A 26,520-nucleotide genomic window follows, 5' to 3' on the forward strand; every position below is an offset into this window, starting at 1 on the left:
TGCCTAATGGGCAAAGGCTTTCCAAGTTCATTATCTCAGGCTCCTGGACACTAGCAAGATGTTCCCTGTTGACTCTTTCCTATCACAAGGGCTCTTTGGACAGCAGACGTTATGATATGTGTGAGTCAGTTTGGCTGGAGTACAAACCACACCCAACCCAACCGCCAGGTCTCTCTATACTACATCTAAGTCTATGGGACTCTTTTATTCTGGTCTGGTCACCAAGGTAACAGCTTAATTTTTGCATGCTGTCACACAGTGACACCTATTGCCTGATACAGCAGCTTTTGGCAATGCCTTCATATATCTCTACCCAGATGGTAGCTCAGGAAGAGGGAAGGTGAGAGGGCAGAAGGAATCATATTGATGGAAAAAGCTTTTCATTTGAAATGCTGAGCCACAGTGAGAGCTACTGAATGTCTTCCCTGGGTACAAGTGATCTCTCATAACTAGGCTAATTTACAGAGATCCTGACAATGGTAAATATGGCGGCTCAGAATTTCCTTTCAGCTATTAAGTAGATGCAAAATGCATTTCAAACACACCTGAAAATGAACAGATAACAAACACATGAATTCTTATACACCTGAATGAACAGATAAAACCAGCTCCATATAAATGGACTTAAACACAGAAATGAATACAGCTCTCTAATTCTTAAGTGGGATTTGGTATTTGGATCTTCCTTCTAGTGGGTTACTGAGTGAAATAATTTTAATGAAAAAAATTAGCCTTTGATTCAGTGGGTTGGTGAATGATGGGCATAACTAGTTAGTTACCACTCTGGGGAATTGTGTGAGTGCAATACCTGGAACAGTTACCGCCCCACCCCTCTCCTTGGGACTAGATCGCTGTCTATCAAGGGAAAATCACCCAGATAAATAATAAAACACTAAAAATGAAATCGACTGTATTAGTGGTCTTTGCTTTGCAAATCAGAAGAAAATAACTTGAGCTAGCTTATTCAAAAAAGGGTATTCATATGAAGGATACTGAAGTTGTCATGAAAGGGCTGAATTAAGTGGTGTCAGAAAGCATGGAAACATTGATATTGAGGTCCGGATCTTCCTTCTTGAGGCCTATTATTAGTGAACTCAGTTCCCAGGAATTCTTTGTTACAATAAAGAAACTCATGTAAGAAGGAAGCTGATTGGCCCAGCTTGGGCCAGGGATCTAAAACTCTGCATATGGTAGTCGCAGGAGCAGGGTTGTAAAACTCGCACATGACCCACCACTAAGGGGCCTTTCTGCAGAGTAGTGAGAGAGTCAAAAGAAAGGGAAAAGTGTGAGCTGGATAGACACCACCAAACATGTCATTTATAATGGTAAAATAACAAAGGTTTTTGTTTTCGGCAAATACTGATTTCATTTGAGAGATGGCAACTATGAGTCTAGAATAAACTACAAGTACCATAGCACGGGGTTTCCCCGGTGGTTCAGTGGTAAAAGTACCTGCTTGCCAACGCAGGAGATGCAGGTTCAGTCTCTGTGTCAGGAAAATTCCCTGGAGAAGGAAATGGCAACCCGCTTCAGTATTCTTGCTTGGGAAATCCCATGGACAGAGGAGCCTTGAGGGCTATGGTCCATGGAGTTGCAAAGAATTGGGCGTGACTTAGTGACTAAATAGCAACAATAGCAGAGTCCTTGAGCCTTTCATAGTCCATCTTTCTTCAGTTTTTTTTTAGCCCCATCTCAGGCCACACTATTCCCCTCCCACATACTGTAAAAAATTCACCCGTAGAACAAAGTCAGATATAGAACTTATTGTAGGTCCCTAAACATGAAGCATATCATCTGTACTCCTACCCCCTTGCTTATGCCATGCTCTGTGACCCAGAATACGACCTCTCCCCTCTTCCTGTTGGCCTTGTAGAGCACTTAGCGGGATCTGAATACCACCTCCTCCAGGAAGACCTCTCTGTCACCACCATCAATCAAGCCCTCAGCTCACTGTGGCTTCTCTCCAGCGCCTAGAACATGAGAGATAGATTTATTTTTCATGTTTGTAGCCAAAGATGAGGACTACATTTCTTTTGCATCTTTGTATCTTCTACTGCGTCTGGGCTGGATGTTGGCACAAAAAGTGCTCTTTGAAAAAAGGAGTGAGGCGAAGTCAATATGAATACAAACTGGAGGCCTCTAGAATATCTCGCCTTCTCTGCTGCTCCCCGGAGCAACGTGGCTGTCCTCTGGACCTTCCTCTTGCAGCCTATAGGTGGCAATGAGAGGTTTCTCCAGCTCTTCTTTCCTTCAGGTCTGATGGAAATGACAGACCATTCAGGAGCACGCTGTGTTTGGAATGAAACCAACGCAGCAACAGTGTTATGCACACTTCAGTCCCTATCAATCTTGACAGGATTTTTATATGGGGATTTTATGACGAAAGGCTTCATATCCCATCACACCTTCCCCGAGCCATTCATTCCTGGGGGAATATTTATCTACAATCGTAAAAAAAAATTCTAAGAAAACCTGCGACATATTGCTATGACCCAACATAAGCAGCCTCCATTGTTCCTGTTATTAGCTACACAGACCCACATGCTATTTCAGTGTGTGATGTATATACAATGGACACGTTTTTATAGTTACACATTCACTTATACCAATTATACAAGCATATGCTGTATACAGCAACCTTTCTTGGACATGGAGTGGCAAAGTCACACACACATATACACACAGCACACAAAAGGAAAGGGAAGAATATTATTGATTTCACTCTTTCATAAATAAGCCTCATTTTTTTAATGCCAAAAGCTGGGGAGGTGGGTGACAGAAACCAGTACAACGTTGTAAAGCAACTATACTCCTATCAAAATTAATTAAAATAAAAGAAGGGAGAGGAGGGGCACAGAATTCTAAGTGAGGTGAGATACAGGCTTGTCTAAACAATTTACATCTTTCACCTTTTTTCACTGTGTCCATTTTGCTAAATCCGCTCCCAGCAATCAAGGCCAGCACACTCATTTGCCTAATTTGGAATTAGAGAGAACGCGGATTGATTTTTCAGCTTCTCTCAGAATACAGGGGAAGGGCCATCTGTTAGGATGAACGGGGTGCGTAAATCCTTCTTGACTCATCTTCTCTGACAACAGGGATGGAAGAGTAGCTGGTGGACCGCGGCATTCTTTGGATTCGTGGTAAGAAATTCACCCTCCCTCCGAGAAGTCCATCAGTTAATATTAACAAGCAGAAACAGCAAGAACCACTTGGCAGGAGGCTCCGAATTTCCCCCAGACTCTGAGTCAAGAGGTCATCAAGGAAGCAGTCTCTGTAAAGTACACCTATCTTCCTGTGATGAGAGTGAGGACCGGGGTGACTGGAATCAGCGTAGACTGCCCTCCTTTGGCAAACAAACACCCACTCTAGTAAGTGCCTTTTAATGTGCATCGAGGCTGTGTCTAGGAAAAGGATGCACAGTTGGCAAGTCAGAGCTGTAAGGGGATCACTTTGACATGCCGATAAAGCTTATTGGTTTACTTTGGACTTGGCTTTATCATTTACTGAAGGATATTATTAGTGTGGAGATGATAGCCGTTTTCGGACTTCTCGAACAAAAGCCAGTGAAATGTGTATGAACAAGAGGTCTGTTCTGGAGAATCCTAGCCTGTTTCTTCAGTGACTTTGGGATCCTAATCATGCAGCTTAACAGAGATAAGGCTCAGAGCAGAGAAAAAGAGCCCACCCAGTTTGGGGCCCCCAGGAAGACGAAAGTCAGTCGTGTTAAAAATGGAAGCCCATCCAACTGAGCATGTGTGTCGTTTTCTCTTATTGCAAATATGATATTATAAAAATAGGCTTGCTCTTTGGAGCCAGATGGCACGCAATACGTCTGAAGCTAAATCCAGGCTTGTGACAGTGGTCATCGCCAGCGAGGAACCACTTGGTCTGTGATGCCAAACTATTCGGTTCTTTATGAGTCTTTTCCATCAAGCAAGCTCCTCTGTACTTCTCTGAGTGTAAAGAAACATACATGCCCCTTGATGACTGTGGGACTATTGTTTTGCGAGGTATCATTTTGTTTGTTCTGTTTCATCTACGTCACTCTTCTTTAGGAAAAATAATGAAGAACACGTAAATAATAACCTTGGTACTTAATATCAACAAGCTTGTTGCTTCGCAATCTGATTTCAGTGCTTACTTTTCAATGACTTCATTACTGATTGATGTATCCACTAATTCAGCGAAGTCTTCAGTTACATACAAACCAAGACTGTAGGCGCTCAAGTCAAAAGTTGGGTTCGTCAACACACAGATTTTAAAAACCATGTCGTCTTTACATTTTTCTCAGTTCTAGCTTCTATGGCTTATTTATATTGAAGATAATCCTCCTAATTGTACCATTTATAAAAGTGATTTGTAAACTGTAATGTACGATGCAAATACTTTTGATCCTCAGAGGTTAAGACTGGAATATTATATAAGTTAAATATAAGCATATTTTAAGCATCTATTGCATGCTCAGAAATATGTGAGGTGTTTTGTGGATAAAAGGACTAAATTGACAGAGTTTCTATACTCAAGAAAGTTTGAGTCTATGAGAAGAAAATAATTTAATCATGGAAAAGACACAAATTTAGCCACTGAGTTGTCTGAAAATTTGCTATAATCTGTTTGCCAGTTAAGGCCATTAACATTGTGATTCTCTGTGCTCCTTGGTCTGATTTTGCAATAACCTATGTAGCCAGCAATAGCTCTTATTTTAAGATAAGCTTCCTCCAAACATAATAAATTATTCAATTTTATTTAAAGAGCAAAATTCTGCATGTTAAATAATTTCCTACTTTCACAGCATTTTGGAAATTTATTGATGGACACTGAATCCAGGCTACTTGTCTCTGTATTTTTCTAGAAACCAAAAAGATTTTCAAATAATAATTGAGAATATTTTTATTATTAACAGCAAATATTCAATTGTTAAGGCAAAACTTCCAAATGTAGGCTTATCAAAAAAAGTTTGTGTATATATCAATTGGCTGTTTTGTTTAACGAGAGTGCATGTCCTCAGTCTCTCCGAAGTGTCTGACTCTTTATAACCCCATGGAATGTAGCTGCTAGGCACCTTCCTCTATCCATGGAATTTTCCAGGCAAGAATACTAGAGTGGGTGGACCCAAGGATCGAATCCCTATCTCTTGCATCTCCTATGTTAGCAGGCGGATTCTTTACCACTGAGCCACCTGGAAAGCATTCTATTTATTAGTTATGTGAATTAAGAACTGAACTTTTGGAAATTCTGTGTTCTGACCTGTAAGTGGGAGAAAAATGTCCCATTTTAAAGCTGAAACATAAAAATAGGCATGGAGCACTTGTAGTAATTAGATGCAGCTTAGGTTTGGTAGTCTGAAGGAACAGAAGTTTCTTTCTTTCTCACATAGCCACCTGGGTGACTGATCATGCCTTTCTCGTGGGTTGTAAGAATTCCACTTCCACCATGGATGCCAGCAGGACAGATAAACTAGACAGACGAGGGACACTGCTTAGTGACTTGAGGATCTGGTCCAGAGAACTGGTGCACCCAGGGACCTCTGTCTGCCCCATGGCCAGAGAATCCTCAGGGAAATGATCACCTCCAAGAAATGGGCACTGTGTCATTGCCCTGTGGGTCTCCTCATCCAGCATCCCTCAGGATACTTACAGCATTGTCCTTACAGGACTAATTATAATTTAGCTGATTGTTAGTGATTTTCCTTCCATGATGGCACTGTTTATGCTAAAGGTCACCTTACAATATTATGAAACTCAGCCTTGAGGATGTGAACACAGCATATGTGGGGCGTGAAATGAGCAGGTGCATGTTGAGATGGGTGTGTAAAGTGATTCATTCAACCAGGCAAAAGGGGGCAGTTGTGTATGGGAGGCCTGTTACACGAGGATGAGAACCTGCTGGGCAATCCTCAAAATGTGTCACTAGAATCCTGGTGGGATTTTTACGAACTAGGAATTGCCACTGCTATTTCAGAGCAGGCATCCACCGACTCAGGGCCTACAGGGTTGCAGTTGAGAGCCCTTTTTTCCCCCAGAGGCCAGAAGACTTCCCGGCTCTGAGTAGGTGTCACAGATGGTGCCGCAGGTAAGTGTCAGATGGTGAAGCAGCATGCGTCTTTGTCACCTTGCCTTCCCCAGAAGCCACTTGCCTGAGCCGCTCCCCACTGTCAGCCAAGGCTCAGGTGTCTGGCTCCCTGCCCTGCTCCTGGAGTTCGCCTTGACATTGCAGCTTGTACACCCTGCCCCTTGGAGGATGAGAAATCACAGGCAGCAGAAGCCACTGGAAGTGACACCAAACAGGGATTCTGGCCTTGGCTCTCATTTACGTCTCTCCTCTTTTCTGCTCCCCTTGTAGCTCAGATTTGTACTGTCACTCTATGATATTTGGGGCCAGTGTTGGCCCCAAAGACAGTGGACCCAGACGCAGTCGATCTTATATTCCTTATCATAGTCATGTGATAGATGAACCTGCCTTAGAGGAGTTTGGTTTCACCTATATTGAATTTGGGATTCACAGGTGGCTTAGCAGGTAAAGAATCCACCTGCAATGCAGGAGACGCAGGAGATGTGGGTTTGACCCCTGGGTTGGGAGGATCTCCTGGTGGAGGGCATGGCGACCCACTCCAGTATCCTTGCCTGGAGAATTCCAAGGAAAGAGAAGCCTGGCGGCCACAGTCCTTGGGATCACAAATTGTTGGATACTACTAGAGTGGCTGAGCACGGGCACACATCCTGAGTTTGAGAAGATGCAAAATTGTGCATGTCCAGCCACTGTAACAGAGAAGGCGATGGCACCCCACTCCAGTACTCTTGCCTGGAAAATCCCATGGATGGAGGAGCCTGGTAGGCTGCAGTCCATGGGGTCGCTAAGAGTCAGAAATGACTGAGCGACTTCACTTTCACTTTTCACTTTCATGCATGGGAGAAGGAAATGGCAACCCACTCCAGTGTTCTTGCCTGGAGAATCCCAGGGACGGGGGAGCCTGGTGGGCTGCCCTCTGTGGGGTCATACAGAGTCGGACACGACTGAAGTGACTTAGCAGCAGCAACAGCAGCAGCAGCAGCAGCAGCAGCAGCAGCAGCAGCAGCAGCAGCAGCAGCAGCAGTTAGTTTAAACTACACTGACAGAACCAGAGGAAAGGTCAGGCCTAGGGGTGTCTAGAGCTCTCTGAGGTTCAAAGACTTCTGAACCACTTCTGATTTTTTTTAAACATAACTGACATATTAAGAAAAAAAAAAGAGAGAGAACAAATAGAAACTTTGTGGCATACTTAACATTTTTTACATGTATCAACACCTTCATTAGATATAATCCAACTGCCTTTTTAAAGAAAATTAAGATGGAATTCCTAAAATATATATAAGCATGGAGAATTAAGTAAAATGGTTTTACTTTTATTTTTTTATGAGAAATGATTTTATTCCTACTATTTAGTTACCATGCAGTTTACTCTAATATGACTCTGTAACTAGAAAAGCAGTGAACGAACACCCATATATCTGGATGGGAGGCAGTTAACATCCACTTATGTTTCTCTAAATAGGATGGTTTTTTATTGGGGTATATATGGGGTGATTCTTCCTCTTGCTGTGCCTGGGACAGTCCTGGTGTAAACCCTTTGTCTCAGCATAATTATTAATAGCATTCAAAGAGTCTCCCAGTTTGGATGATAAATTGTTTAATCAAGTTAGCAATATGTTTAAACCCCTATGCTGAATGCCTTCTTTCCATGGTCCCCACATGGCTCAGTAACTCTCTGTAAAGCCTATTTATAGAAACATCAACATTCTCAGTTGGAGGCACTTTGAGAATAATAGGCTTTGGAAATGAATATGGGAGTCATCTCTGCAGAGGTGACGCCGTAAGTTGAGGTGGTGAAGTTGAGGTCTTTTTCAAAGACAGCAAAAACTGCCAAAATGTCATGGTTATGCTTTGTCATAAACCTCATTGTGCCTTTACATGGAGCCTTTTATTCTTTCTCTGAGCAGCGGGCAGAGGGAGGTAGTGTCTTGTTGTATCAGGTAGACTGACCCTAGGATTTGAGACCCCATGGGAATGGATTTATGAGGAAGGAGAGGGTCAGATCTTGTCACTGATTTCATATAAACTTTCTGTGGCCAGATGCTGGGTAAGATGCTAGACCAGTCTGCTACCAGAGATGGGTGTGTGATGAGATCTACATAAGCCCTACATCAGTTTTGGACTTGGCATTTTCCATACAGTGACCCCATATACCATCTCAGCTGATCTTCCGATTCTACTATGAGCTTGGCAGTACTTGCAATATTGTTCCTGGTTTACCCTTGATGAAAAAAAAAATCAGAAGAATGTAAAATATACAAGTAACTCAAGGTGACTCAGATGGTAAAGAATCTACCTGCAATGCAGGAGACCTGGGTTCAATTCCTGGGTTGGGAAGATCCTTGGAGGAGGGCATGGCAACCCACTTCAGTATTATTTCCTGGAGAATCCCACGGAGAGAGGAGCCTGGCGGGCTACAGTTCATGAGGTCACATAGAGTTGGACACGACTGAGTGACTAAGCACAGCACATCAGTCAGGGGAAGAACAGGGTTCAGACCAAAAAATCCTTCAGACTTGAATCCAGAGTGCTCCCGTGCTGCTGTGCAGGCGGGGGAAGTTAGCTAAGGCTTGATTAGTTCAAGTTGTTAATGCTCGGCCAGTGCTGTAATCTACAGGGTCCCACGTGACAATTGATCTTACCAGAGATGCACTTGAACTGTTGGACCCGGACAGACTGTCAGAAACAGGATCTGTTTCCATGCAGATCCTGCCATTTCCTACAATCATGTGCAACGTATCTGTCTGAGCCTCTTTTTTTTTTTTTTCCCATCAATTGCATTATGTGGAAGGATGATCAGTCCTACTTCATGGATTTGGTTGTATTAACTGAGATTTGTATAACATGCCTGAGGCATATTATACAGGAGGCACCAAACAATCCATTTCTTCTTTAAAGTATGTGTAAAATACTTAGGTTTTTAGTATGGCTTTAAGTTCCATTTGTGATTTCCAGGAGAGAGACAGGACACTTGAGGCTGCTTCACGTTTTGGTGAGTTAAGTGAAACCAGCAGCTGAATTTGCTGGCAGATAATAACTCTGTGTCCCATCGCTGCTCCTTCCAAACATGGAATAAATCTGAAATTTTCTACCACTGGAAAGAAATGTAATATTTAAAGGTAATTTGACCTGTACATGTGTGTAATATGAATATTTAATGAAACCTATGGCAAATGTATTTATATAGCATTAAACTGAGGATATTTATTTCTGACTCATTTTCGGAATGTTATTTCTTCAGCAAATGGGAAGTTGCCCTCTATAAAAATGCTCAGTTCTAAAGGTAAGCTTAAACATGGTAAAGTCGAGCTCTTTTTTTCCTGGTTCAACTGCAGATGCTAACTCTGCCCCCTTAAAAAGAAGAAGAGCCATTTTAAAAGGTCAAGATGTGTCCCAAAGACATTATAGATTAAGGGCTAGTCCCAAGTACCACTCTTTTGACCCTTTTATTCTATTGTGTATAATGTTTACAGATATAGATGACAGAGTCTAATATTTTATTTCCTCTTAATATAGATCATTATGCTCCTTTATAATATTTCAATTTGCTAGTGCTTTAAATAAAACGGGCATACATGTTTCAAGTCAGTTGATACAATACCTAATTTAGAGATGTGTTTGAATTTGTTTTTTTGGATTGGATAGGATAACCATGTGGAATGAAGTTATTTTTCTCTGAGGCAGCTGCAACTTTGGGATTAAAAAACAGCAAAAGCAAACAAACAAGTGACATCAATAATAAAAAAACAAATATAAGGTGCTGTGTCCAGATGCAATTTGATAAATTAGGATTTCCCTGGTGGCTCAGACAGTAAAGCGTCCGCCTACAACATGGGAGACCCGGCTTCCATCCCTGGGTTGGGAAGGTCCCTGGGTTGGCAATGGCGACCCACTCCAGTACTCTTGCCTGGAAAATCCCATGGACGGAGGAGCCTGGTAGGCTGCAGTCTGCCATGGACTGGTAGACCCCAGTCCACAAGGTTGCAAAGAGTTGGACATGACTGAGTGACCAAACTTTCTTTAAACTTTATTAAATTTACCATCAAGTCAGATGAGGTAGATTTGGTTTTCATTAAATCAGATGTGGTAGATTTGGGGTAAAAGCTTAAGTTGTGATTTGATCACTTAAAAATTATTTATCTATTTATAGCTGTTCAAGGTCGCTGTAAACACATGGGCGTTGCTCTCGTTGTGATGAGTGGGGGCTGCTCTCTAGTTGCAGCGCATGGGCCCCTTGTTGCGGTGGCTCCTCTCGTTGCCGAGCACAGTCTCTAGGGCACGTGCTGGCTCAGTAGTAGCTGCGGCTCCAGTCTCCAGAACACTGGCTCAGTAGCTGTGGTGCACGGACTTAGGTGCTCCACAGCGTGTGGGATCTTCCTGGACCAGGGCTTGAACTTGCGTCTCCTGCATTGACAGGCAGATTCTTTACCACTGAGCTACCAGGAAAGTCCCTTGACACTTTTTACAACTAGAAAATCTCAACATAGTTGAGGAGAAAACGTTATGGAAAAATAAGTATCAGCTCTTCTTATCCTGCTGGGTAACCATGTGAGCTAGAAAAGGCAATCTTACTCACAGGTCAAGGGTACAGGAAGAGCCAAGCTTCCAAGGAAGATTGTGCCAGCTAAGTCATAATTGCAAACTTTTTCCATTCTCTGATATGGTTTCCATTTTATAAATAACCATATTCCTCCTAAAAATGTCACTGTCTTAAGGAAAATAAATCTACTGTTTATAATCAGCATACTCTTTTAATATGGCATTAGCAAGAAGTCATATTTTGCTATCTCTTGGAAGGGAAATTAAAACTCATTTTGAAACCAAAACAGCTTTAACTATATCAAAGCCCAGAATTCCAAAGGAGCTTTTTCAAAGACTGCATGTTTAAAAACTGTAACACAGAGGAACTGATAATGTGCTCACCGTAGAAGTGCTTATAGTTAACATGGAAGTTTGGTGCACACGCGATGTGATTGTAATAGTTGCCAAGTTTTACCCTGACTTTTTCTGATCTTCATAGTTGGATGGCTCTTAACTATGATGATTGGGGGCAAATTGCCTGTTATTTAAGAGTGTTTTAAAATCTCATGGTTATGCCTACTTGTCATAAACCTCTTTGTGCCTTTATGTAGAGCTCCTTTTCCTCTCTGATGGGGATAGTCAGTAGAATGTAGTATGCTGCTGTATCAGTTAGTCTGACCCTAGACTTAGAAATCATGTGGAAATTAATTTGAAGAAGGAGCAAGGATCAGTTCCTGTGGCTGGTTTTAGATGAACTTTCTGTTGCCAGCACTCAGTGGGCCTAGCATAGTGTGACCCAGTGAGCACACGCACACACACACACACACACACACACACAATAGCTAATAGAAACAAAATTCTCAAAAGATACTTACTGTCTGTGTAAAAGACAGAATGGTATTTTCTGTTCCAGCCTATCTCATTCTATTAAAAAAAAATAAAGTGGGTCACAACCCACTGAACTGATTTCTCAGTCCACTAATAAGTCATGACCTAGAGTAGGAGAAGCACAGGCCTGGCACCTAGCAAGGCACATCTCGTATGTTTTTAAATTTTTAAAAAATTGTTACTTTTGACCACGTATATATTTATTTGACTGCACTGGGTCTTAATTGTGGCAAATGAGTTCTTTAGTTGCAGGATGCTAAATCTGAGTTGCAGCATGTGGACATAGCTCTTTGGCCAGCAATCAAACCAGGGCCCCTTGTATTGGGAGCATGGAGGTTTTGCCACTGAGCTACCAGGGAAGTCCCAGTGTGTGTGTGTGTGTGTGTGTGTGTGTGTGTGTGTGTGTTCCAATAACCTAGTGTTTTAGAACCTACTGTTATAGCACATGGAACTCTGAAAAGTGAAAATGTTAGTCGCTCAGTTGTGTTCAACTCTTTGTGACCCCATGGACTGTAGCCCACCAGGCTCCTCTGTCCACGGGATTCTCCAGGCAAGAATACTGGAGTGGGTTGCCATTCCCTTCTTCAGGGGATCTTCCCAACCCAGGGATCAAACCTGGGTGTCCTGCATTGCAGTTAGATTCTTTACAGTCTGAGCCACCAGGGAGGCCCCTGTTAGTTTATTGCTAAAGAATGTTAGACATCATCTGAGCCTTCACTGAGTCACAGTAGTAACACCAAAGTTCACTGACCACAAATCAACAGGAAAATGTAATAATAATGAAAAAGTTTGAAATACTGAGACAATTACCAAAATGTGACATAGAGACATGAAGTGGGCAAATGCTGGTGGAAAAATGGCGCCAACTTGCTCATTGCAGCATTGCTACCAACTTCAACTTGCAGAAGATGCCATATCTGCAAATTACTGTAAAGCAACATAATAAAACAAGCTATGTCTATAGTAAAAAACAATAGATGGTGAATGGATAATTTTAGTTTTAGTATTTATTTTGCAATTGAATCTTGAGAGCATATTTTTAACTTGCAAAAAATTGGATGATGGATCCCTGAGAAAGAATAATGGGTGTTGTTGGGCTATTTTGGTCTCTGTGTCTCTCCATGAGCTTGTGCCCTGGAGAAAATGGGAGATGAAACCTACAAAACTGATACCTCCTCCCTACGTTCTCATCGTGGGAGGACTTTGCTGGCTGCGGCAGCCGTGGACTCTGCCTTGGAGATCTTTCTTTCATAGAAGACCTTGCCATGAAGAGGCAAGGAACACAATCAGCTGACAACCCGCAGTTATTTCAACTCCAGGGACCACTTCAGCTTTCCAGCTGAGACCACTCTCCTCCCAGGCAGCCCGAGCCAGTGCCCAAGTGTGGCAGAAAGTACCAGGGTCCTTCAATAAGGCAGTCTTTTTGCACTGGAGTTCCTTGTTGGTGTGGCTGTTCTCAGTCAGATTTGTATCACAGTCAGAGGCTCTCCTGTCAAATTTTGCCTTTTTCCTTTTAATTTTTCATGTGCATTAACCCCTAGTCAAACTCAAGCACCCTAGATATTTGACCCCCTCCCCCCAAGCTCTCAGAGCCTGGAGAGATGGCTTCTCTCTCCCTATTAAGAGTTAGTATTCTCCCTGTATGGGAAGAGGCCAGGAGTTCTCACTGCTAAGTCCACTGGGTCCACTACCTCCTTTGTTGGCTGCCAAACCAAAAACTGAGGTTAAGTCATAGCTTACTGAAGATGTCCTGAGCCTGGTGAGAACTTTGTGCCAAAAGGGCAATAAGAGAATCAGTATATACAGGCAAAAACCAGGGGGCCACCTACAGACTGGATTTGGAGGGTGCTTGACCAAGGTGATTAGAATACAGCCAAAAGTGAAGAGAATGGGGCGGTGTGTCAGGATGTAGGATTCGACACCAGGGGATGATGCAAACTTGTTGGGAGGCTGGCTCTGGAAGCCTGGAAAGCAAGATGGCCCCACTGAGTGAAGTTGAAAAGCTGAATGACTATGGCAGGTGGTTGAGGAAGGAACTAAAAAGTTCAGCAAAGCAGCCGTTCTGGAGAGGATGGAAGATTATGTTCTAAGTCGGGGCCCAGAGGACACGGTATTCACAAGGCTGCTGTGAATGTGCCAGTGAGAAAGACACCTGCGTCATTAACTCTCCTCTGCAGGCTGACACAGAGCTTGTTCACTGAGAGCAGTGGGGATGTCGGAGTCCCAAAGCAATAGATACCAGGTGGTGGCACTAACCACCAGTGCTCAGGGACAGCTGCGCAATGAGTGAGAGCAGGGTGGTACCCAAGGGGCCTTGCCTCACAGTGAACTGAAGAGATTATTAATTGGATGAAATGGGACCCATTTTTCCTAGGGACAAAATAAATGGGCAGTCATTGAGGGTTCTACCTAATGCATATAATCAATTTAATAAAGTCCACACAACTAGGAACTTTACTTTGACCTAAATTCTATCATCTTTGAGTGGAACCTGGAGTAGGAAAAGCATCTACCTTGGGAGCAGGCTACAGGGCTTGCATTCTACTACTTGGGTCACACAATCACATGTCAGTGGTGACAAGCAATGCTGAGAGGAGTGCATGACAAATTTCAGTGGGAAAGTCACGGTTCGAGACCCCAGGATTCGGAAACAAAGGGAATGACATTTGCAATGAAGAATTAAACATCAAATTCTTCTATGTGCTGAAAGAGATAGAAAGTTTAAGAACAAGTGACCATGGATCTAGAACTTTCATCATCAACTGGCTTCTTTTAGTTATATATTGATCAGGCAGGCAGCACAGGAATCTAACTTTCCATGGAAAAGGAACACGTAAGATAGAGCCCAAGTAGAATCAGATGGTGACTTGACTCACTGAGAAATGTGGGGATTAATTGCATGAAATAGGGATGATTTTCCCAGGGACAAAATATGCTGCAGGAGGGCCCAGTGGCCCCATCTGAACTCTCATCAGTGATTTCATGGGATCTCCTATAAGACAAGCTGATGGAGGAACCAGATCTCAAAGATAATTATCAGGGATCATCTTACAAGGGGCAAGCCATTAAAGGATGATGGGCTGCCTCATAGCCATAGTCAAAGGTGGCTTGAAAACAATTAGTAAGATAAGCTCTTCCCAGTGAGCAGAGCTTTGAGTGATTTACTTGGTCAGCCATTTTTTTTGTGGCAGGAAAAGTGGCCTGAGCTGAGAATATGTATAGAATTGTGGGCAGTGTCAAATTTCCTGGCTTAGATGCTCCATGCATGTAAGAAAAAAGACTGAGAGATCAGAGAAAAAGAGGTAAGGAAACCAGAAGGAATGCCAAGGAGGCACTTACAGCCACATTCTGGAATCATCTATAAGAAGGTAAAGGGTGAAACTAACCCAGTAAATGTTGATGAAGACAGGACCAGAGTGGGGTATGTGGGGGGTCACAAAATTCCAAATATTAGAATCCGAAAGACATCATTCTTTGAAGAAGACCCAGACAGAGGCAAGAACATAAATACAAAGCAATCCATCGCTATAAACACTGTATAACTAATTTGTCTATTAGTGCAAAACAGATCAAAAGCACTTTAAAAATATTTGGAGCATTAGAGGAGATTCTAAAATATTTCTGGACTGTTTGGAAGAATAAATGGAAATTAAAAGCTCAATATATATCCTTATAAATTTAAGGCTTAGATATCAACTGTCATTATTTCTGCACCATTCATTATTATTTTATTGTAACTAAATAGATTTTTGAGGGATTTCAGGAATTTATTCCAGTTTTATTTCTCACACTGAATCATAAATTCCTTAACTTCCAAGTTTTCCACTGTGGAAGTTTCCTAAAGTCATCTCCTTATTGTTGGGGAAAAGCTACAGTATCTTAAACTTTCCACTGGGGTTCAGATCATGGGTTGAAAATATATGACTACAGTATGACAGCCTGTCACACTCTGGAAAAATAATTTTAAGCTCACCTTAATGTTACCTTTTCAGGCAATGTAATCTCTTTTCTTCTCTAATTTTACCTGTATGTTTGTTGTCCGATGCATGTGTTCCTGCTCAGTCTCTTCAGTCACGTCCAGCTCTTTGTGACTCTATGGACAGTAGCCCAACAGGCTCCTCAGTCCATGGGATTCTGCAGGCAAATATGGGAATGGGTTGCCATGCCCTTCTCCAGGGCATCTTCCCAACCCAGGGATTAAACCTGTGTCTCCTGCATTGTAGGTGGATACTTTATCAACTGAGCCACCAGGGAAGCCCCTGTTGTCTGATATTATAATGATAATTATTAGCATTACTAAATCACTTATTGAATCTTAAATCCCCCTCAGATTTTAAAACACAAGAATCTATAATAGTATGGCCAGAGTTGGTCACTAATCATTGCAATGAAATGCCATCTCTATAATTTTTATGTTTCCTCTTCAAGTTATTTCTTTATTTTTGAAAACATTTTTTATTATTGCAGAAGTAATATATATTATTTGTAGATGTCTTTAAAACTTGGACACATGAAATTTAAAATGTTTAAAAGTTTTTACATTACCTTTAATCCTACCACTAAGAGATCACTGACTATAAATGCTGCTATACCCCTATATAGGAGAAGGCAATGGCAACCCACTCCAGTACTCTTGCCTGGAAAATCCCATGGACGGAGGAGCCTGGTAGGCTGCAGTCCACGGGGTTGCTAAGAGTCGGGCACGACTAAGTGACTTCCCTTTCACTTTTCACTTTTCACTTTCATGCATTGGAGAAGGAAATGGCAACCCACTCCAGTATTCTTGCCTGGAGAATCCCAGGGACGGGGGAGCCTGTTGGGCTGCTGTCTATGGGGTCGCACAGAGTCGGACACAACTGAAGTGACTTAGCAGCAGCAGCAGCAGCATACCCCTATATTCCCTGTTTTTTTTTCTTCCAGTCAAAGGGGGAAGAAAAAAGAACCAAAATAGTCCTCAAATAGGTCATTTCAGTATGTGAATACAAGCAAAAATGGCAGGGAATTACAGATAGAAAAATAATAGAGCAAATAGAAAAATAATAATAGGAAACAATAGAAGAAAATTTTCCTGACATGAAGCAAAAGTGAGTCTTCAGATTAAGACTCACTAAATGCCTACAAAATATATCAAATGAAAGAGAATTACATCCAATCTTGTAAAAAAATCAGCATTTGAAAATGTTATGAACTATAGCTCAGAGACCACAAGGTAACAGAGAAAGGGAGGAGAAGCAAATTTGTTATACATTTCTTCCTTTCATAAATGCTTCACACAAGGGAACCACATCTGCATATGCTTTGAGAACGAAAAATTGTAATTCAAGGTTTCTAAATAAAGAGAAGCTATGATTCATTCACAAATGAGATAGAAAAAATGTTCTCAGACCCAAAGAATCCCAGATAATAGACCATTTAAAGTTTTGTGAAAAAAACTGAGGACATATACTAACCAAATGAGAAATGAATCAAAATAACAGATGAAAGAACTGAAAGAATATGATGTAAATAAAAAGAGTGGTGAAGAATGAAATTCATGAATGTTAAGGCTTTTTTAAAAAATATTAACCACAAAATATAGTCAAGGAATATAATACACATGTCAAAATTATTCTTGAAAATGGAGATTAATAAAGTAAAAGCAGTTTGTCAGTAATAATCTAAATTTCAAATTTGAAATTATTGTGAAATATATAGGAAATGTGAAATTGGGAGTAAGAGAGTTGAGTCAACAGACTTTAGATATGCAACAAAAATATATTGTATATTAATGGAAGAGTAGACAGAATATATAACTTTCTAATCACTGGAAAGTAAAGGAAAGAGTAAAATGTAGAAAGTGTTTATCAAAAACCTTATTTTTCATTAATAAATTTTAGGGATTTTTCTGACTTTAAATATTTTCTTCAATAACACCACAGAGCATTATAGTTAATACTCTCATAGTATTTTAACTTGCATCTTATATTTAATGTACTGAATGTGTTGTAAAACTTTATTCCAACCAGTTTGTATCATTTTACAGTCCCACTAACAATGGCTAAAAAGGCCGGTCACCTATATGCTAGCTAACATGCTGTTACAAGAAAAATGTACCAATACTGTCTCATTTTAGCTCAGCCACTAAATATTTCATTCATATAGGAGATTTTTCCTGTCTTGAAATAAAAAGTTTAATTTTGCTTAAAAATGAGTTACCAGTGTATTTATATGCTGAGTGTATTTTCCCCACAAATAATTTAAAATGTGTCTTTCAAAATAGACCAAATGCTAAACATTTTCTCATTTTAGAAATGTGGTTTCTGGCCAAAATTACTGTCATGTGCCTTCAGAATATTTGGTAATAATTAGTATAATTTTGCGACCCCGTGGACTGTAGCCCGCCAGGCTCCTCTGTCCATGGGATTCTCCAGGCAAGAATACTGGAATGGGTTGCCATTTCCCTCTCCAGGGGATCTTCCCAACCCAGGGATCTAACCCGGGTCTCCTACATTGCGGGCAGACGCTTTATCCTCTGAGCCACCAGGGAAGCCACCAATAAAATTTTGTTTGATAAGACAAGAGACCTTTGGGGAAAATACTTACAAAAATAATTGTGAATGTGGTTAGGGTAGATAATCACTTTGCAAGTGATATTTCTGATTTTAGTGTGGTCTATTTATATTAAGTATAAGTAGAATATATTAGGCTGCAAGTTTTTCAGAAGTCTGTTCTTATTTGTACCTCCTTAGAGGGAGGAATAAAACCAGGAATTATTATGTTTCCTAGAAATCTTTTTTCTTTTAATGTGTCTGCTATCATCCTACCACAGTCTTTTCTTTTTCAGGGAAAATGTATAAAAACACATAAAGAAGGCTGAGTGCCGAAGAACTGATGCTTTTGAACTGTGGTGCTGGAGAAAACTCTTGAGAGTCCCTTGGACAGCAAGGAGACCAAACCAGTCCATCCTAAAGGGAATCAACCCCAAATATTCATTGGAAGGACTGATGATGAAGCTCCAATACTTTGGCCACCTGATGTGAAAAGCCAACTCAGTGGAAAAGACCCTGATTCTGGAAACATTGAGGACAGAAGGAGAAGGGGTGACAGAAAATGAGATGGTTGGATGGCATCACTGACTTAATGGACATGAGTTTGAGCAAACTCTGGGAGACAGTAAAGGACAAGGAAGCCTGATGTGCTGCAGTCCATGGGGTCACAAATATTAGGACATGACTTAGCAACTGAGCAACTGAAAAACAACAACATGATATGACACAACAAAGAATGTAAAGAAAAAAAATTAAGGCTCTCAAATAAAGATAAAATCGCAATAATATGGGTAGTGGAATACAATATTTTTATTTTAAAATCTTTAATATTAATACCACAATAGAATGCCAGATAAGTTTTTAAATTGAAGCAAAATTGATTTATAATATTATATTAGTTTCAAGTACACAGCATAGCAATTCAATATTTTTATAGATTATATTCCATTAAAAGGTATTGCAAGATAAGTCTGTAATTCCCTGAGCTATACAACATATTTTTGTTGCATATCTATTTTATGCACAGTAGTTTGCATCTCTTAATCTCATACCCCTATCTTTTATCTCCCCCTTCTTCTCTCCTGTTATAACCTCTAAGTATTTCCGCCCCGCCCCCCCATACCTGGGAGTCTGTTTATATTTTACTTTATATGTATTTAATTTTTTTAGATATACATATAAGTGATATCCTACACTATTTGCCTTTCTCTGTCTTACTTCACTGAGAATAATATTCTATAGGTGCATTCATGCTACAAATGGCATTATTTCATTTTTGCCAGCATTTTTGGAAAACTCAGCAGTGGCCACAGGACTGGAAAAGGTCAGGTTTCATTCCAATTCCAAAGAAAGGCAATGCCAAAGAATGCTCAAACTACAGCACCACTGCACTTATCTCACATGCTAGTAAAGTAATGCTGAAAATTCTCCAAGCCAGGCTTCAGCAATATGTGAACCGTGAACTTCCTAATATTCAAGCTGGTTTTTGAAAAGGCAGAGGAACCAGAGATCAAATTGCCAACATCCACTGGATCATGGAAAAGCAAGAGAGTTCCAGAGAAACATCTATTTCTGCTTTATTGACTATGCCAAAGCCTTTGACTGTGTGGATCACAATAAACTGTGGAAAATTCTGAGAGAGATGGGAATACCAGACCACCTGACCTGCCTCTTGAGAAATCTGTATGCAGGCCAGGAAGCAACAGTTAGAAGTGGACATGGAACAACAGACTGGTTCCAAATAGAAAAAGGAATACTTCAAGGCTGTATATTGTCACCCTGCTTATTCAACTTCTATGCAGAGTACATCATGAGAAACACTGGACTGGAAGAAACACAAGCTGAAATCAAGATTGCCGGGAGAAATATCAATCACCTCAGATATGCAGATGACACCACCCTTATGGCAGAAAGTGAAGAGGAACTAAAAAGCCTCTTGATGAAAGTGAAAGAGGAGAGTGAAAATGTTGGCTTAAAGCTCAACATTCAGAAAGCGAAGATCATGGCATCTGGTCCCATCACTTCGTGGGAAATAGATGGGGAAACAGTGGAAACAGTGTCAGACTTTATTTTTTGGGCTCCAAAATCACTGCAGATGGTGATTGCAGCCATGAAATAAAAAGACGCTTACTCCTTGGAAGAAAAGTTGTGACCAACCTAGATAGCATATTGAAAAGCAGAGATTACTTTGCCAACTAATGTCCGTCTAGTCAAGGCTATGGTTTTTCCAGTAGTCATATATGGATGTGAGATTTGGACTGTGAAGAAGGCTGAGCGCTGAAGAATTGATGCTTTTGAAATGTGGTGTTGGAGAAGACTCCTGAGAGTCCCTTGGACTGCAAGGAGATCCAACCAGTTCATTCTGAAGGAGATCAACCCTGGGATTTCTTTGGGAGGAATGATGCTAAAGCAGAAACTCTAGTACTTTGGCCACCTCATGCAAGGAGTTGATTCATTGGAAAAGACTCTGATGCTGGGAGGGATTGGGGGCAGGAGGAGATAGGGAATGACCGAGGATGAGATGGCTGGATGGCATCATGGACTCGATGGACGTGAGTCTGAGTGAACTCTGGGAGTTGGTGATGGACAGGGAAGCCTGGCGTGCTGCGATTCTTGGGGTTGCACGGAGTCGGACATGACTGAGCGACTGAACTGAACTGAACTGAACTGAACATTCCCATATATATATGTACCACATCTTCTTAAGTAAATCATCTGTTGATGGGCACTTGCGTTATTTCCATATCTTGGCTATTGTGAATAGTGCTGCTATGAACATTGGGGTGCATGTATCTTTTTTAATTAGTGTTTTCATATATATATATATATTCAAGAGTACAATTGCTGGATCATATGTAAGTTCTAGCTTTAACTTTTGGGAAACCTCCATGTTATTCTCCAGAGTCGCTGCATTGATTTACCTTCCCACCAGCAGTGTAGCGGTGTTCCCTTTTCTGTCCATCCTTCTAGCATTTATTATTTGTAGAGTTTTTGATGATGGCCACTCTGACAGGTGTGAGGTGATATCTCATTGTGGTTTTGATTTCCATTTCTCTAATAATTAGTGATTTTGAGCATGTTTTCATGTTCCTGTTAGTCATTTGCATATCTTTGGAAAATTTCTCTTTAGGTTTACTGTCCATTTTCAGATTAGGCTATTTGTTTGTTTGTTTTAATACTGAGTTGTATCAGCCATTTATATATCCAAATATCCAAAGGGTTTTGGATATTAACCCTTTGTAGGCCCTATTATTTGCAAATATGTTCTTTAGTAGTATGCCTGTGTTTCTTCTAGTTCCATTCTTTTGGGGGATCTATTGTAGGTTTTTGGTTTGTGGTTACATGGAGTTGACATTGACCTGTAACTACATCTACTTGTTTCAATTAAAAGATGCTTGCTCCTTGGAAGAAAAGCTATGACCAACCTAGATGGCATATTAAAAAGCAAAGACATGTTGATGTATGGCCAAAACCACCATAATATTGTAAAGTAATTATCCTCCAATTAAAATAAATTAATTAATTAAAAATAAAAGCAGAGACATTACTTTGACGACAAAGGTCCATCTAGTCAAAGCTATGGTTTTTCTAGTAGTCGTGTATAGATGTGAGAGTTGGACTATAAGGAAAGCTGAGCGATAAAGAGTTGATGCTTTTGAACTGTGGTGTTGGAGAAGACTCTTGAGAGTCCCTTGGACTGCAAGGAGATCAAAACAGTCAATCCTAAAGGAAATCAACCCTGAATATTCATTAGAAGGACGATGCTGAAGCTGAAGCTCCAATACTTTGGCCACCTGATGAAAAGAACTGGCTCCTTTGAAAAACCCTGATGCTGGGAAAGACTAAAGGCAAGAGGAGAAGGGGAAGACAGAGGATGAAATGGTTGGATGGCATCACCAACGTGATGGACATGAGTTTGAGTACACTCTGGGAGTTGATGGACAGGGAAGCCTGGTGTGCTGCTGTCCATGGGGTCGCAAACAGTTGGACACGACTGAGCAATTGAACTGAACTTCTTTCAAACAGATTGTCATTTAAATTCAAACAAATTCTAAAGATCCATACTTTGTACTCCTGTTCTCTCCCCTCCATTTTGTGGTTTTGAAATCATATTTTTCATGTTTATTCCTTAGCTGTCAATTGTAGTTATTGTTGCTTTTATAATTGTCTGTTAATTTTCATACTGTCTTATTTAAATGGTTAATCCCCAGTGCTTACTATATGTTTGCCTTTCCTAGTGAGGTTTTCCCTTTCCTATTAGATTCTTACTTCTTTTCCACTTAAAGAAGATCCTTTAGCATTTCTTTTAGAGAAGGTAGAGTATGAATTTTTTTGGTGTTTGCTTATTTGAGAAGTCCTTTATCTTTCTATTCTCAATAGTAATCTTTCTAGGCAGAGTATCTTAGGTTTCAGGTTTTTCCCTCTCAGCACTTTGAATATATCATGACACTCCCTTCTGGTCTGCAAAGTTTCTGCAGAGAAATCAGCTGATAGACTTATGGTGATTCCTTTATGTATGACTCTATTTTTCTCTTGCCAACTTTAGTATTCTTTTTAACTTTTGCTGTTTTAATTATGATATGTCTTGGCGTGGGTTTGTTTGGATTCATTCTGTTTGGAATCCTCTGTGTTTTCTATCTATTTCCTTTTTCAGGTTTGGAAAGTTTTCAACCATAGTTTCTTTAAATGCATTTCGATCCCATTCTCTCCCTCTCCTCTTTCTAGGGCTCCTACCATGTGAATGTTGGTGCATTTAATGCTATCCCAACCCAGAACTCTCTTAGACTGTTTTCATTTTTTAAAAATTTGCATTGCTTTTTGCTATTCTGATTGAGCAATTTCCATTTTATTCTATCTTCCTGATCACTTTTTCATTCTTCTGTATCACTTAGTCTGTTATTTATTTCTTCTGATGTACTTTTTTTCCAGAAGTTAGTTCAATAAAATAAAATAATTCCATTTACAATCTTGTTAACCCTTCTGATGTCTTTTTATGCTAGCTATTGACTTCGTCATTTCTGATTGAGTCTTTATATATTTCCTAACTCCTTGTTAAAATTATCAATGTGTAGTTCTATTCTTTCCCTTAATTCAGTTAACGTTTTTACAATCAACACTTTGAATTCTTTATCTGATAATTTCCTAATTTTTTCCAGGAGTTTTCTCTTGCTCTCATTTTGCTTAACTTTCTCTTCCTCCATGAATTTAGGTGAAACACTTACCTACTGTGGTCTTGAAAGTGTGTCCTTACGTGGATGCTTGCCTATACTGACTGTATTCCCAGCGCCTCTGGTGAGAGAGCTGGATTTGATGCTGGCAGTTGTCAGTGTGGTAGGGGGCAGGGCTGGTGGTGGAAGGGCTGAAGGCAGAGCCAGGTGTGAGTGCTGAAGCAAGTGGGGTCCATGTGAGTTCTCGGCTTATGCTGACCACAGACAAAGGTCTGACCTGTCCCCTCTGCAGCTGCTGGTATTTATTTCCCTTGCTCCACTCAAACGCAGCCTCAGGTGCAAGTCCCCTTTGTCTCTCCCAGCCCTCTCCCTGTCCCCAGGCTCCACACACACCCCATGCTGTGGACCGCACTGTAGGGTGGGTGGGCTCGAGTGGCCCTTTGGCATGTATCAAGAGAAGCTGTGGCTGCTGTCAGAAATCTGGGCTGTGGTGCTTGAGTGAAGTGCCAACAATGACAAGCACCTACCACTCAGGCTCAGCCCTAGGACTGGGTGAGCTCTGTGTCCTGGGGTTGATTCTTCCTTGAGGGCAAGCCAGTACAAGCTCCTCATGAGTGGAGTCCAGGCTTCACACAGCTCTCCTGTTAGTCCCAGTCATGCTCCAACCCTCCAGGGGAGCTTGTCTCCTTGGTGTGGGACTCCAGGACTGGGTGCCCAGCCTGTGGCTCTCACTGTTCACTCCCCAGGGCAGGTGTCTACGCGTGCCATCTCTCTTTTCCTCCGGGTCACCTCCCAGGGGCACCTGATTGCTTTCTTCCCTTCCTACCAGATTACATGTTTATCTTTCTTACAGCTCTGGATGTACAGCAAATTGTGGAAAATTCCTAAAGAGATGGGATACAAGACCACCTTACCTGCCTCCGGAGAAATCTGTAAGCAGGTAAAGAAGCAACAGTTGGAACTAGACATGGAATAACGTCTGGTTCCAAATACGGAAAGGAATAAGGTAAGGTTGTATATAGTCGCCCTGCTTATTTAACTTATATGCAGAGTATATCATGCCAAATGCCTGTCTGGATGAAGCACAAGCTGGAATCAAGATTGCTGGGAGAAATATCAATAATCTCAGATACACGGATGACACCACCCTTATGGAGGAAAGTGAAGAGGAACTAAAGAGCCTCTTGATGAAAGTGAAAGAGGAGAGTGAAAAAGTTGGCTTAAAATTCAACAATCAGGAAACTAAGATCATGGTATCTGGCCCCATCATTTCATGTCAAATAGATGGGGAAACAATGTAAACAGAGACTTTATTTTTTGGGCTCCAAAATCACTGCAGATGGTGACTGCAGCCATGAAATTAAAAGACACTTGCTCCTTGGAAGAAAAGCTATGACCAACCTAGACAGCATATTAAAAAGCTGAGACATTACTTTCCCAACAAAGGTCCATCTAATCAAAGCTATGGTTTTTCCAGTAGTCATGTATGGATGTGAGAGTTAGACTATAAAGATAGCTGAGCACTGAAGAATTGATGCTTTTGAACTGTGGTGTTGGAGATGACTCTTGAGAGTCCCTTGGACTGCAAGGAAATCAAAACTGTCAATCCTAAATGATCCTGAATACTTATTGGAAGGGCTGATGCTGAAGCTGAAGCTCCAATACTTTGGCCACCTGATGTGAAGAGCTGACTCATTGGAACAGACCCTGATGCTGGGAAAGATTGAAGGCAGGAGGAGAAGGGGATGACAGAGGATGAGATGTTTGGATGGCATCACAGACTTAATGGACATGAGTTTGAGCAAGCTCCGGGAGTTGGTGATGAACAGGGAAGCCTGGTGTGCTGCAGTCCTTGGAGTCACAAAGAGTTGCACATGACTGAGTGATTGAACTGAACTGAACTGAACTTGGATGTACAGGAGTCCTGCCAGTTTCCAGTTAGTTTTCAGTGAGAATTGTTCCACATGTAGGTCTATTTTTGAAAATGAGGGGGAAATGAGCTTCAGGTCCATTCACTCTGCTATCTTGATTGATTTCCAATTGTAGATAACTTTTGAATTATCTATAAATTTATATGTATGAAATATGAAGGGTACTATTATTGGACATCACAGAAAAAACAGTAGTTTAGAAGGTAGTTTGACAATAAATCAAAACAAACAACACCGAAAACATATATACATATTGACCTAGCAACTCCAGAAAGATACTCTTTATATAAGTGAGTATACTAGAAAACCCTAAAAAAATCATCTGCATACTGCTTAAATACACTGAATTATAGTCATATAATATGATATTATGTAGCCATAGAGAAGAATAAAGAATGACCAACTGAAAACTATTATATTTTTATACCACATAGGTTAATAAGAAAAAGCAAAACCATGTGGAAAACATGTGAAAGGTAAAACTAAAAATAATGAAAGAAAATGAGATAATCTTTGTGACTTAGCATGGAAACACTAATCAAATGACAAATCTGTAAGGGATGATGGATTTGATTATACTTAGAATCTGAAAATAATATTAAGAAACAGTAATATGCATAAAGTTAAGTGAGAGATAAGAGAGTACGGACGAAGATATTTGCAATGTCAAAAATTCTCAAGAAAACAGTATCTTGGAAATGCGGTAGAAGGAACGCTTTTAAATCAACAGGAAAGCTACTTCAACCCCAAGAGAAAAACAGGCAAAGGTGTAAATAGGTAGTGTACTTAAGTGGATATATAACTATTTGCAAGTTAATGAAATTCAAATTAAAACAACAATTAAACACCAATTTATCTTTAACCACCAAAAATCCAGGAAGCTCAGTGGTAGCAGGTAATGTGTGGCTGTGGTCGCTCTCTGCTCTGCTGGTGAGAATACAGATAGACATAGCAGCTCTGAAGAGCTACTTGGTGGTATTTAGAAAAAATAAATATGTGCATTCCAAATAAATCAGCACTTCTGCTTTTAGGAATATGTACTAAGAAAATTCTCATTCAGGTCCATGTGTGGGCATGCATGAATTTTTTTGTTGCTTTTTTCCCCAGCATTATTTGTGGAGTGAGAGATTGGAAAGTATAAAGTATTAGTCACTTAGTTGTGTCCAGCTCTTTGCAACCCCACGGACTGTAGCCCACCAGGCTCTTCTGTCCATGGGATTCTCCGGGCAAGAGAATACTGGAGTGGGTTGCCACGCCCTCCTACAGGGGATCTTCCCAACCCAGGGATAGAACGCAGGTCTCCTGTGTTGCAGGCAGATTCTTTACCACTGAGCCATATCAAAATGCTTATCATTGGGAGTCTGAGTGGCTAGAATCAGTGGGTGTACACTGTGAAGTGCCATGTGGCAGGGG

At 40.8% G+C, this 26,520-nt stretch overlaps 1 long non-coding RNA gene across 1 annotated transcript in view; it reads right to left on the reverse strand.

Moving 5' to 3' along the window:
• The window catches only part of LOC114108997 (uncharacterized), a 90,301-nt gene that overhangs the window by 28,373 nt on the left and 35,408 nt on the right, over nt 1-26,520 (reverse strand). The window lies entirely within an intron of this gene.

This window comes from Ovis aries, chromosome 18 (genome assembly GCF_016772045.2).
Source record: "Ovis aries strain OAR_USU_Benz2616 breed Rambouillet chromosome 18, ARS-UI_Ramb_v3.0, whole genome shotgun sequence".
Lineage (NCBI taxonomy): Eukaryota > Metazoa > Chordata > Mammalia > Artiodactyla > Bovidae > Ovis > Ovis aries.